Source organism: Delphinapterus leucas, chromosome 11 (genome assembly GCF_059928025.1).
Source record: "Delphinapterus leucas isolate spDelLeu-1000000601 "Yukka" chromosome 11, BTC_Dleu_Yukka2, whole genome shotgun sequence".
NCBI lineage: Eukaryota > Metazoa > Chordata > Mammalia > Artiodactyla > Monodontidae > Delphinapterus > Delphinapterus leucas.
In genome coordinates, this window is record NC_143139.1 from 4,052,537 (window position 1) to 4,066,612 (window position 14,076).

At 59.0% G+C, this 14,076-nt stretch overlaps 1 protein-coding gene across 2 annotated transcripts in view; it reads left to right on the forward strand.

The window, feature by feature from the left end:
* Positions 1-14,076, forward strand: part of TSPAN9 (tetraspanin 9) — a 182,194-nt gene that overhangs the window by 162,323 nt on the left and 5,795 nt on the right. The gene's annotated exons all lie outside the window — the stretch shown is intronic.

Here is a 14,076-nt window from a genome sequence, read left to right on the forward strand (position 1 = left end):
GTTGAAGTGGTCAGTTCCTGTCTTGGCGTCAGCCTGGGCCCTTGACCTTGGGGCCCTGAGCAAGTCTCAACTCCAAGCATCCGTCTCCTTACCTGGGGGATTTGGGTCACGGGGGCGGTAAGTCACACAGCACTTCTCAGGTCCGGTGCAGTGCTGACACTTTTCCTTCCTGCTGTCTTCCCCGAGGGACAGGGGCTCACCCTGGGGAGGCAGGGGGTGCGTTCCAGCCTCCCAGCTCCGGGGCAGATCATTCAACCTCAGAGACGTCACCTCCTCACCTGAACAGTGGATGTAGCCATCTTCCTTGTTGCTCAGCCAGGCTGAGGGGAGAGCAGAGGTGAGAGCCCAGGACCTCAGGGCTGGAGGCGTTGGGATATTGTGAGGTTCGGCCTTTTCTCTGGAAGGTGGGGGCCGAGGCTCAGAGGAGGGAGGGGCTTGCCGGTGGTTGCAGCCGCTGGTGGCGCGTGGCCAGTTCGCTGTGCCGTTTGGGGTTCACCCTGCCGCTCTGCCCGAGGGCTCACCTGTCCGTTAGGTCCTGAACATACGTGATGGCGCGCCTCCCCGCGTGTGGTGCTGGATGGACAGATGGCCCTTCTCCTGCCATATGCTCTGGCCTGTTTCGGTGTCATGGCGCCAGGGCTAGGGAGGCGCTCTGTTGCGGAGCTGGGCACTCGCCTTGCTTCCACGTCCCCGCACTCCTCCCTCCCTGTGCTTGCTCCTGCCATACCTGGCCCAACGCTCAGCTTGATGCCAGGGATGCACACAGAGAGGTATGAGGGGAGGCACCCCGCCCCGCCCCGGGCGGCCATTGCGCTGGAGCATCACCGGCCAGGGCAGCGCTGGCGGGTGGGAGAAGGGTCCAAGGCTGGTGAGTGGTCAGACGGTCAGAGCCACTGCAGAGTGTTAGGTGGGGGTCAGGGCGGGGCTGGCCAGCCTGGAGGAGGAGGTGGGTGTCAGCGGGGACCCGAGGGCCCTGGGTGGGACTGAGAATGGTGCAAAGGGGGAAGAGGAAGGTTTCTTGGGTGGGTGGGGTGCTGTGAGACAGGCATGGAGACGGTGGTGTGGAAGGTGCAGTGAGGGACCCGAGGGCTCCCGCTGAGGAGTGGGGAGGCTCTGGCCAAACACGTTTTATTTTCAGGGCTCGGTCTGAGTGTCAGTGATTGGGCGGCACGTGTCTGATTAGATTTAGCTCGTCTGACGCAGCGATCGCGATCATTATTTTGGCTCAGAGCATTGCTGAGAACCTGACTCTACCTGTCACTGCCGCTTGCTCACCTGCCGGAGGATGGAAGGGGCTGGAGGGAGGCGGGGGACTTCCCGAGCCTCCCGTCGCCAGGAGCCCGGTGGAAGGGGGCCCTTGGGATCCAAGGACAGGAGGCAGAGAGCCCAGTCCTGCTTTGGATTCACTCCGACCCCTTCTGGGTCACAGAGCCACTTCCCGCCCGCCGCCGCCTGCCTGCCTGCCTCCGCCCACCTCCTCTCGAGCTGGCTTTCCGCTTATCTTAATTTATTGATGAAAACTTGTTTTACGGTCCAGAGCACAGACGGCAGCAGCTCCCTGCCAAAAGAAAGCACGCTCACCAATCGGGAAAGCGAGCTGCCTCCGGGAGATGGGTGGCTGGGGAAGGGAGGGTGGGGCGACAGAGTGAGGGACGCGCATCTGGCCTGACTGTGCGGCGGCCTGGATGGGTGGGGGGGCCCCGCGGGGCTGGGGGCTGGGAGCTGGGGGCGCGGGGCTGCCGCCTCGGCGGGAACCCTGGCTAACAGCCGCTCTGCCGGGTCTTAGCAGTCAGGATGAATGAGGACCGCAGGCCATAAGTGCTAATAATGACCCTGTTTATAGCTTTGTAAAGGCGCCACGCGGGGAAGTTTATTTTCGTGCGTCTCATTCAGTTCCAACTACAACTCTGTGTGGCAGGAACCATGAGCTCCCCGTTAAAACAGGCCCCGGAAAGTCGTTTTCTGAGATTCCCGCCCCCCCCCCGCTGGCACATGAGGGCTCCGTGAGCTTGAACCAAGGCCAAAGCCGTCTGTAGCCCCGACCCAGACCTCCCACTGGCCCTGTGCTCTTCCGCATCGTGGCTGCCTGTCTGGCTGGTCTTGCTGGTCCAGCTGGGTGTCCTGCTCCTGGGTGGCCGTGGTCAGCAGGGTGCCCGGCTCAGGGCAGGTACTGAGGCCCCTGCGGAGGGACTGGGCTGAGGGGCGTCAGGAGTGGGGGTCGGGCCTCCCTGTCGCTCCTTTCTAAAGACAGGAAGTTCTCCGAGTCACTTCTGAGCGTTCCTCTGAAGCTCCGTTTCCTGGTGGGTCAGAAGTGGATGTCCCCATGAGGCTGCTGACCACGCCGGGCGGGGATGGGCCTTCGAAAGATGGGGCCTGGGCCCCCGCGAGCTGCAGCGGCCTCATCTGTAACGTGGGGTGGTGAGTCCAGGGGTCTGTGGGGAGCGTGTGGGGTGGCGCGTGTGAAAGCCCCCTCCAGAAAAACGCAGCACGGGGGTGGGAGGGCGGGGAATCGTTTCCACCAGCTCCTCTGGTTGTGGAAATAGAGGCACAGTAAGAAGGTCCACCGAGCCCCAAAGTATTTTATTTTGTTCCTTCTTGCTTCTTCATGCAGAGGTATGGCCAACAATTTTCGCAGCTCTGGTGAAATCAGCAAAGTGGGCAGTGCAGGTTGGCTGGACGTCTGCCCCCAACACATGTGCACTCCGTGCACCCCTCCCTGCGGGGGGCACCCCTAACAATTGGTCCTCACCTCTACCCGCCCAGCCGGCACGCAGGACAGACCACCTGCCGCTCCTTCCAGATGCGCCTGCTGTGGCTCGCCACCCTTGTGTCCCGGACCCCTGCACTTCTCCCCGCCTCCCTTGACTCAGACTGGGCTACGGTGGAGAATGTTAATAAAATGAAGTTTGGGGTTTTTGTTTGTTTGTTTGTTTGTCTGAGGCATAGAGAGGCTTCAGTCAAAGGATTGGAGTCGCATCAGACTGGATTAAAATCCAGCTCAGATGAGATACTTAACCTCTGATCCTTGGTTTTCTCATTTGCAAAGTTGGGGGAAACAGTAGGAACTACCTTGTCTGTTTTTTTTTAATTATTAAAATTTTTTTTATTGTAGTATAGTTGCTTTACAATGTTGTGTTAGTTTCTACTGTACAGCAAAGTGAAATCAGTTATACGAGTATATATATGTAGATCCCCTCTTTTTTAGATTTCCTTCCCATTTAGGTCACACAGAGCACTGAGTGGAGTTCCCTGTGCTCTGCAGTAGGTTCTCATTAGTTGTCTATTTTATACATAGTATCAATAGTGTGTATATATCAATCCCAATCTCCCAGTTTATCCCACCTTAGTATCCATAAGTTTGTTCTCTACATCTGTGTCTCTATTTCTGCTTTGCAAATAAGTTCATCTGTACCATTTTTCTAGATTCCACATATAAGCGATATTATACGATATTTGTTTTTCTCTTTCTGACTTACTTCACTCTGTATGACAGTCTCTGGGTCTATCCACATCTCTGCAAATGGCACTATTTCATTCCTTTTTATGTCTGAGTAATATTCCATTGTATATACGTACCACATCTTCTTTATCCATTCATCTGTTGATGGGCGTTTAGCTTGCTTCCGTGTCCTGGCTCTTGTAAATAGAGCTGCAGTGAACATTGGGGTGCATGTGTCTTTTGGAATTATGGTTTTCTCCGGGTATATGCCCAGGAGTGGATTGCTGGGTCATATGGTAATTCTATTTTTAGTTTTTTAAGGAACCTCCATACTGTTCTCCATAGTGGCTGCACTGATTTACATTCCCACCAACAGTGTAGGAGGGTTCCCTTTTCTCCACACCCTCTCCGGCTTTTACTGTTTGTAGATACCTTGTCTGGTTTTTGTGGAAAGGGGTTGATACAGTTCCTGGCGTGGATTAGCGGTCAGTAGACGCTAGCTTCCTCATCAGTGTTCTTAGCATCATCATTGTCATCGTCACCACCATCACTGTCACCATCCCTGCATTTTTCCCCACCCTCTTAGTCTACAGGTGGGTCCCAGGCACGCTGTACGCAGCGGCTGGCCTTCCCCTCTCCAAGCATGGACATGTCCAGGGACTCCTTTCTGATGTATTTGGGACGCCCTAGGTCTAAGCAGTGGGGTCTGGTGGGTCAGAACATGGTTTCCAGAGGCAGATTACCTGGGTTCCTTCACCACCTAACCTCTCTGTGCCCTCACCCTTCCAGGTGTAGAACGGGAGGACGAATGACCTCCCCCTGTCCCCACCATTGGGTTGGGAGGATTAAGTGAGGCAGATGGGGCAAAGCACTCAGAACCACGGGCACATGGTTGGGGTCCCTGGCAACACAGCTTCGGGGGGGTAGTGAAGACAGGGAAGGCGCCGGGTGGGTGAGGGCAAGGCATGAAGCTCCTCCCTGAATGAGCTCCGTGACCTTGGGCGCGCTCGCCTGCCAGGCCGTGGCCCGGCTGCTTTCAGCGAGTGACCTGAATGGCAGTGGGCACATCAAGGAGTAGAAGGTGGGCCAGGGTCTCCCATTCTGCCAGATGACAGAGTCGGCCCAGGGCCGGGGCGAGGAAGGGGCCTCAGGCTGACACGTAAAGTTGGTGCAGAGACCATCTCTGGTAGAGGAACCTGAACTTAACCAGCCTGTGTCCCCCACAGAACGTGTCAGAAATGTCAAATCCCGATGTGGGTGGACACGGCTCCCGGCTGGCAGTATGAATAATCCGGCTCTGGGCAGAGCATCCCTGGAGAGAGGACCAATCATGTTGGCCACGTCCGAGGCTTATAGCCGAAGTGTGCGTGGGCGGCTGTCCTGGGGCCAGAGCTGGAGCTGGTTGTCCACCACGATCCTTCCCGATATCTACACACGTAATCAGGGAGTGTTATTTGCTGAGCTCAAGCCAGGGAAGACTGTGCCCTTTACATTATTAAAGGGCCTCCGTTCTGTGACAGGCTGAATGGAGGCAGCCCTGACGAATGAGAGGCACCCAGAAGTGGACGTATTTTCATGGCGTGACTCTTCTTCCTCTCTAGGGGGGCTGGGGGCACCTTTCCTCAAACAGGGAGAATGATCCCCATGCCCTCCCCATTCTGCAGGGTGAGTTATAGTCTCCCAGATCATTTGAGCTCTTTGCCAGAAAGATGTGATGTGAATTCAAGGTATCCCCTGCATTTTCCAAGGAGTCTGAATAATAGCACAGTACCTTGTACCATATTTATATTCCGAGGAACACAAAGGGCTCGGCAGGCATAAACCTATCCATCCTCTGTGTCCCCGAGTCCTGGGGAGGTGTTTTTTTCTCCCTCAGTCTTTCAGCGGAGAGACGTCCCAGAAAGGCGGCTGGACCATTACTGTCCCCTGGGGCTCCATGTCCAGAGATGCGGGCTGTGGACGGTTCTGCTTTCTCAGGGAAGCCCAGGTGGCCCCAGTTTCAACATGAACCTTGAAGATAGGTTTCTGAAACCCATCCCTGACTCCCAAGGCAGCCCCAGCTTCATGTATTATTCTGTGCTTCGATGCCGTCAAGAGTGCCTTTCTCCCCAGATGCACAAAATAAAACAAATGCAGGAAGGGAAAACATGTGCCTGTGGTGGGAAAATCCTTTCTCCAGACTCCTCTGACAAGTATTCTGAGTCCTTGGCGCTTTTCCCTCCCAGCTTACCATGACCTTGGGAGTTCCGACAGTGCCTCTTGCTGTGGTCCAGGCTGTCTCCCCGCGGCTCCTTCCCGGCTCCAGAGCCGTGGCGCTTGGGGTGCAGGTGATGAGGGCTCCGTGCATACCCCTGCCCCAGCACAGGGCACCCATTCTTGCACTAGCACCTGCCCAAGAGTTGCTGGTCTTGGGTGGCCCGAGGCTCCAAGCTGTGTCCTGTTGAGTGCTGACAAGTTCTGGAGTTTGGGGTCACCTTCCCCGACTCTCCCAGCGAAGGGCAGTCCTCCCACTGGCTCAGGGAACAGAAGCGTCCAGTGGAGCCAGGACAACCGTCTCCTCCATCTGAGAAGCTCTTCCCGAGCCTGCCCCCTGCTGTTTTAGCTCATCTCCTCTCCTTTATAGAGCAGGGGTGGAAAACAGCTGTGTGCTCTCCCGAGGGGAGCAGAACCCCGCCATCCAGGGGCTCCATCCTCGTGGAGCGAGCTTGGGAACCCTGGGTTACAATGCTCCCCTCGTGTCCCTTCTCCCCTGCAGCCACCCCACCCCACCCCAGCTTGAACAGGAAGCACGTGCAGCTCTGCCAGCCTGGTGGGCCCGCCCTGGAAGGGCCGCCACTTAGCCTGGGTCAGTGTGGACAGACTGGTGAGTGGTCACGCCCCCTTTACAAGGCTGGCAGGGGCTTTGTAGCACCCGCTGCTCCTTGGCGTCCTGACCACACATCAGTCTGTGGTCCATCTGGGCCTGTTCCTTGGGCCCCCTTGGGGGCTCTGAGCTGCTTTCCACCTCCTTTTCTTTCCATCTCCCCACCGAGTGAGCAGGCCTGTGGTCAGTCCGAGACTGAGGTGCCGTGGCTGGCACCCGAGAAGGTCGATTTGGGCCCCGCTGTCCGATTTGAGGAGCCCAGATGGCCTGGGAACTGGGGTGCAGGTGCAGGTAGGGGAGGTGAGCCCTGTTGCCCTGCAAGCCTTTCTCCCAGACAGGAACGGTGTGGAAGTCCAGAGTTTTAAAGGGGCCGTGTTGGGAGAGCCCAAGGTAGACCCCCTTCCCCAGCTCTAGTCCTTGCCCTTTGCTCCCTGGGCATCAGCTGTCTTGTAGACTGGGCCTGCTGTTGGCACCCCTGCCCTGGCCTTTGAGGCCCAGGGACAGACACAGGGCTTGCCACCCTGCAGTCCCACAGATGCCTTGGCTGGTGTGAGCCCCCTAGGCAGGGCAGGTGCCCTCCATACTGAGGCCAGGCCAGGAAGCCCAAACAGGTGGGCAGTGCTTCAGCAAAGCCAGTCTCCTCCCTTGCCTCCAGTGGGGTCAGAGGATGCCAGGCCCTTTGTGCAGCCAGCTTGGGGCCAAGGCTGCGGTACCTGCATTTACCCCTACCCAGGACCCTAACTGACTGGAGGGAGGAAGGGCTGGCCTCAGGGTCTCAAGAGGGGTCTCCCCCCGTCTCAGCTCTTTCATCCCCAGCACTTTTAAGAGTCTTAGATAGCAAGAGGTATTGTAGCAGGAGTCCCTCTCAACTGATAGGGTATGCCAGTGAATTGGGGGCGCGGTTCCCATGTTCCCGATGTCCCTGCAAAGCTCGCTGGAGAGAAGTGGGCTCGGGAAGCATGTAACTTAAGAGCTTTGTTGACGTCAGAGACTCAACAGCTCCCAAATACAGCATCCCCGAAGTTTGGCCGCATTTAAACGCTCTCCCCTAGAACCATCTTAGACAGACAAATAACCACATTGTGCAATAATCAAAATGTAACTGGGTTTTAGATATGCGAATGCTTTATGTCGTGTTTATTCGGAGGAAAATTCGGCTCGGAAATATGGGTGTGATCTCCCTATCACCTCTGCAAGCTGGTGATATTGGAGGCTGTGAATTTGTGAAGAAATTGGAGGCTTTGAGAGAGAAAGTGTGGGGTTAAAAATAGAATGGCCGAGGAACCATGCTGTTTGGCTTTGAGTCATGCGCAAGCTCAGTGTGAACCACACCTGTGCTGTGGCTCCCAGCCAAGCCAGGGGTGGCACAGGCTGGATTACTAGAGGTATAGAGCTCAGAGTGCGGGAGGGGAGAGTGGTGTCTTGTACTCTGCGCTGGTCCCTCTGGAGCTGGAACCTAACTTTTGGTAGTGGAGGGTGACTCAGAGGTGAGAGCCCTAAAAGCCCTTTTATGGGCCAGGAGAAGGTTGGGAAAGGATTTTGTTAGATACAGGCCTTCAAGAACCTCAGGTCCTGCCACACTGGATCTCGGTGGGCTTCGCGGGCAAAACTAGGACTGACGCACGTTAGCCCTGGGGAAGCGGATTCCTGAGTTAATAAGGAAGAATTCTTGACCAATTAGAGCTGTGCAAAAAAGAAACAGAGTGTGTTATTGGCTGGTGAGCACCGGGACCCTGGGGTGCTCAAGCGGAGGCTGGACCCCTGGGGCCAGGCACAGAGGAGCCCTCTCACGGGCGCCCACCCCTCTCCGTGCCCTGGTCCTTCTGTCTCTGGGTGGCTTTGGCAAAGGTGTCCCTGTGACGTTGTCCCTTCTGTGTGGAATTGGAAGCACTGTCCGGAGGCCCCCATCTCCCTTTATGGCCGTGACATTGAATGAGCTGCAGCCCACCTCCCCGCCAAGAGGCAAGGGTGGCTGAAACATGAGGTAGCCGCCCCCTCAGTCCTCGCGCTGACACCTTTCCCCCTTCTCCGCGTGATGAAGTTCCTAGCAGCCGGCTTCTCCCAGGGCCAGGCAGGATCGTTACCAGCCAACGCACTGGCTGTGAAATTATAGTCGTTTCTGTTTGCTGTTTTATTCTCCACATCCACTAATTTATTAAATGCTGTTAAACGTTGCACTTGGCCCTGACTCATAGAGAACACGGGGGCATGCTGAGGCCAAGGATTTGAGGGGCTCCTGCAAAGCAAAGAGAGCGTGGGGGGCAGGGGCGCTGCAGAGACACAGAGGCCTCGGGGATGAAAGTAGCCGGAGGGTGTGCTGAGCTCTGAGGGCATGGGGCAGGTAGAGAAGGCGACTTAAATAGGCGAACAGGGGCTACAGGGTAGTTGCGGGGGAACTTGGCACGGGGGTGGTGAAGAGGGTGCAAAGGGGGCCTTCTTTTTCAGGTGGGTTTGTGTGTCTGGCTATGGTCCTGTTCCCAACCCCTCCCACCCCTCCCTCCCTACCTCCCTCCCTCCCTCCATCCATACCTCCCTCCATCCATCCCTCCATCCCTCCCTCCATCTCTCCATCCATCCCTCCCTCCATCCCTCCCTCCATCCATCCCTCCCTCCATCTCTCCCTCCCTCCCTCCATCTCTCCATCCCTCCCTCCATCCATCCCTCCCTCCATCTCTCCATCCCTCCATCCATCCATGCATCCCTCCCTCCATCTCTCCATCCCTCCATCCATCCATGCATCCCTCCCTCCCTCCATCTCTCCATCCCTCCCTCCCTCCCTCCATCTCTCCATCCCTCCCTCCCTCCCTCCCTCCCTCCATCCTTCCCTCCACCCATCCCTCCATCCATCCATCCATGGAACAAATATTTCTGCAGTATCCAGGCATGTTCTGGGCCCCACGGTGGTAGAGAAGGGGCTGAGACATGAACCTGGCCTGGGAGCATTGGTGTTTCTGTGGAGATGGGCAGCGCGTCTACACAGAGGGCCAGGTAGGGATGTCCAGCCCTGGAACAGGAGGTCACCCCAGGGAGGGCCTCCCTACACGTTGGGGAGATGGTGGCAGCTGTGGGGGACACAGGCAGTGGCTGCCCTTTGGCTCTAAGCAAGTGAGGGAGGAAGCTCGGGGGGGAGGTTTGTTCAGGGGAGGTTATGGTTTCCCTCCCGGAGAACTGGGGTGCTGTGTGAAAAATACATAAGGACACACGGCAGGAACATGTATTAAAACCACAGATCAGTGTGCTTGCAGCTGAAGATGGGGAAATGCCATGGGGGTGTTGGCTAATTACAGCAGACTTGATAAACGAGGCCATAGCCTGCGGGCCTCAGTCTGCATGCTGTGCGTCTGTTGGATGGGCCCAGGGTGACGAGGAAGATGCTGAGACCCTGAAGGGTCCTGCACCTTCTCCCTTCTGAAGAGAGAGCCTGGAGGAGGGAGACCCATGGGCATTGCCAAGGGGAGGCGCTGTTCCAGGCCCTGGGGATTTAGTAACGGACAATACAGACCAGGTCCTGGTCCCTGTAGAGAGCAGGGAACGGACAAATGCCAAGGGTTTGCTCACCTTTGGATGGGGGTTCATTTGGAGCCCGAGTGGAAAATACTTGGAAGTGCCCTTGGTTGGGGGAGGGGCAAGGGGCAGGGAGGCTCGGTGGTCAGGGTGGCCCCTGGGCCTGCCTCTGCTTAGAGAGGAGTGCCAGCCAGGCCCGGACTGCAGCAGGGTGGCTGGTGCCTTTGGGTCGGTCGGTTGGCTGGGTCCTGGTGCTTGAGTCACCCCGCCTCGCCCCCGGGTTTCTTCCTGCCGGGGGGCTTGAATCTAGCTGGTTGTGTCTGAGACAACCCTCTGCTTTGGGAAGCCAGTTTTCCCGAATGCCACCAGCTGAGCTCTCCAGCGCTGAGCTCTGGCTGTGCCCCTGCAGGCCCCGCCTCCTTCCTGTGCCGGGCACCCCCCCACCCCCCCGTGTGGGGTGGTTTCCCCCTGTCCCTCCCATCCCTCCCTCGCCCTCCCTGCCCCTTCTGTGGCTTCAGAGGTGACTTCCTGTCCTCTTGCCCTCCCGCCCAGCAAACCCTGTCTGCTGCCATTGCCCCCCCACGAGACATCAGCCTCCTACCTGCCCTCTCCGGCCCTCACCAGCGCTGTCCTCCTCCCGTGCGTGTCCCTCTCAGAGCTAGGACGCACCCCACCCTGGAGGGACACACCAGTTCTTCCTCGGGTGTCTGTCTTCTCTGTGAGTTGGTAGCTGGGGGGTGGACACCTGGCTTGGGCAGGGGGCTAGGGCAGCGGTTCTCAATCTCTATTGGCATTTGGGGCCAGATGTCTCTTTGTTGCGTGAGGGCTGCCCTGTGCCCTGTAGGACAGTTAGCAGCGTCCCTGGCCTCTGCCCACTCAGGTGCCAGTAGCACCCTCGCCCCAAGTTGTGACAACAGAAAAGACTTGACATTGCCGGATGTCCCCTGGGAGTAAAGTTGCTCTGGTGGGACCACCGGACTGGGGTGAGAACAGCATGTCTCAGGCTTGGCTGAGCTGGGAAATTCTCTAGTCCAGATGCCACATCTTAAAGGGCTTTGGGCCGCAGAGAGGGAAAGAACCTTAGGGTCACACGGGAGCAGCGTAATGAAGGAGGCATTTTAGGGAAAGGATCCAGGCAGGTCTTTGCAGGCTGGGCTGAAAAACGGAGGCCAGAGGAAGGCAGGGGCGCGTGGCCGGGACCTGGGCTTGGGGCTGAGGCAGCGGCCTGGCGCCTCTCACCCGTCGGGGGCTCAGCGGGGGTGGCGCCGGGGCTCTGCGTCAAATGCCGGGAAGCCAGGTCCCGGGCTGGGCCTGGCAGTGTGATGTCCTAGTCTGTGAACTTAGGGTCTGGGGGCTCTGCTGGTTTGGGGTCAGAGACGGGAGCAGAGGGTCCCTGCATCTCAGCAGGAGGCCGAGGATGTGGGGTGAGCACGGCCTCTCGTTGCCTGCAGGGCCTCATTCATTCAGCAGTGGCCTTTTGGGGACGGGGACGCGTGTGTGGCTCTGAGAGGAAGGTGCGGGACTTGGGTCCAGGCTGCTGGTGGAGGCTGCCCTGCTGTCCGCGGCAGGCCTTACCTGAGACTTACCCGGGGCAGGGTGACCTCAGACAGGAAGTGAGAGGGAAGCAGAGGTGTGGGGAGCAGCTCATCCTCCCCGGCGGGCTGTGGGGAGCTGGCACAGCAGGTCAGAGGTTGGGGAGCCTGAAGTCACCGAGGTGACTGGCTCCTGGAGGTTCTGAGCTGTTGGGATTTCCCACGTGGGGGCCCCTGTCCACGAGGCACACGGGGAGGGGAGGCACAAGGGGACCCTCCCGGGCCCACTCCCGGTGGGAACCAGCTGCTGGGAGGGAGCCGGACAGTCGTCCCTTGGTATCCGTGGATGCTGAGGTCCCTTATATAAAGTGGTGCGAGTACCCTGAGGACTTTCCCGGGCCCGGGGATGGTCCCGAGGGGCCCGGTGTCTCCAGCGCAGGGTGGGAGGGCGTCCTGCGGCTCCAGGGTCCCAAGGCCAGGCTCCCTACCTGTAGCGAGCGACCTAGCCTGTAGCAAGTGACCTGGCAGCAGCGGGGTCTCCTCTTTTTCTTTTTTTTTTGCGGTACGCAGGCCTCTCACTGTTGTGGCCTCTCCCGTTGCGGAGCACAGGCTCTGGACGCGCAGTATCAGCGGCCATGGCTCACGGGCCCAGCCGCTCCGCGGCATGTGGGATCTTCCCGGACCGGGGCACGAACCCATGTCCCCTGCATCGGCAGGCGGGCTCTTACCCACTGTGCCACCAGGGAAGCCCGGGGTCTCCTCTTTTTCATTCCAGGGTCTGGCTTTTAGAGCCATAAATCTTCAGCATGGAGAGCATGAATTTCCATGGTGTGATTAATGAAAGAAAAATTGAGCCGGCGGCACAGAAAATGACCGGATTGAGCAGAGTCAGTGACAGGTTGGATAAGTCTCTGAGCCTCCCTGCAAACCCAGAGCTCTGACCCGGCTTGGGGCGCCACCTGGTGGTTGCGGGTGTGGGTGGCACCCAGTCCCTGGCTGAGCTGGGTGGATGCCCCGTTGGGTGGGGGGCCGCTCTGGGCCTGGTGTGCCCACACCGCGGACTCGGCCCCGTTCCAGCAGGGCTGCCGCAGGGCACGGGGCGAGGGCGGCTGTCCACGGCGTGGGGCCCCCAGCAGCTGCTCCGCTCGGCCGGCTCCATCTCTGCAGCCCTGGGAGCTGTCTCCAGTTTAGTGACGCGCGGGAACAGCCCCGCTTCTTTCGGCATGCGCCGTCTGGACTGCCTTTCCGTCTCCTCATTTATCAAGATCCTACTCATGCGTCGAAGCCGAGCAAGCCCTTCCAAATACATCTCGAATTGGACCGTCTCTCGGCACTCCTGCACAGCCTCCCGCTGGAGGTCCCTCCAGCCCCGCCCGGTCCCCCGGTCACGGCAGTGGCGTCCTGATGGCTCGCCCATCGCACTTTGCCCTCCGATGCCCTATTCTCCACACAGCAGCCAGAGTGACCTACTGAAACCACAGATCACATCCCTGTCCTGCTCCCGGGCTTCCCATCCCATCAAGAACACCACCATTTTCGTTCCCGATGCCTGCGAGGTCCCACCCGCCGGTCCCCCACCACTGTCACTCTGTCACCTCTGGTCCCCGGCTGGCCAGGCTCCCCCCACCCAGGGCTTTGCACTGCTGTTTCCTCTAGAACATTCTTCCCCCGCTTATTTGTGTGCTTATTTACCCCTCTTGTGGGTTCCTCCTCAAGTGCCACCTTCCCGAGGGGCCTTCCCTGCCCCCTGCCCCCGCACTCCCTCTCATCCTGACTGTTTTTCTTCACGGCACCTGGAAGCCTGTCGTGTGCTTGCTTGTGTGTCCCCTCTTCCCCAGGACGGGTCTCTGCCGGCGCCGTTGCCACCGTTGCCCCGTGCTTAGAGCAGGGCCCGGCTTTAACGAGTAGGAGCTCCATTCCGGTTCGTGGAGCAGATGAGAGAGGAAGTCGTCTCCTGGGCAGCCTCTGCCGGTGCCTGGCCTTCCCGCTGTCCGCCTGCGTGTGGCCGCCTGGCCCTCGCTGCCACGTGTCCGCTCCCCAGAGTGGGGGCAGCTCAAGAGCAGAGACGGGCTTGTATCCTGGGGGCCGCAGCACGGCGCCCGGCTCGGGACCTGTCTCCCAGAGGCCGACGCCTGGCCCTGGTCACCTTCTTCACGGACCTTCTTTCTTTCCAAGACTCACAACGGTCCAGAAGGGGAGTGGTAGTGTCTCATTCCCCACCTGCCCCGTGCACGTGCCTGAGGGGCTGCCCCCTCCCCCTGCCCCCTGAACTCTGTGCCACTTACTTGGCCCCCGTGCATACGGCCTGGGGTGGATGCTGCCCTCCCCTGGCTCCCGTCTGGTCCGAGCCGAGGCCCTGGGAAGGCAGGTCCCTAACGTGGCTGTGGCTCCTCTGTGCTGTAGGTTCTCGGTAAATACCTGTCGACCGACTGACTAGCTCCCGAGACCCCGCAGACATCCTTGAGCCCCTGGAGGGAGCGGGGGGGTGTCAGCTTACGGAGTGTAAAACAAGGCTGCTGTGGAGACCTGCAGCCCGGGGAATGGGAAACTGCAGCTGCAGGCATCGCAGCCCCAGGGGTGCCGTGGAGCGGAGTGGGTTCCAGCCGGGGCAGCTGCTGCTCCCTGGGATGGATGGTGAGGTCATGGCGGACCCGTGCCCTGCACGTCGGCCAGCCCCTCAGCCAGGCCAGGGAGCCCCTTCCTGTTTCCATATGCGTGAAATGTGTTCTTCCAGCTCC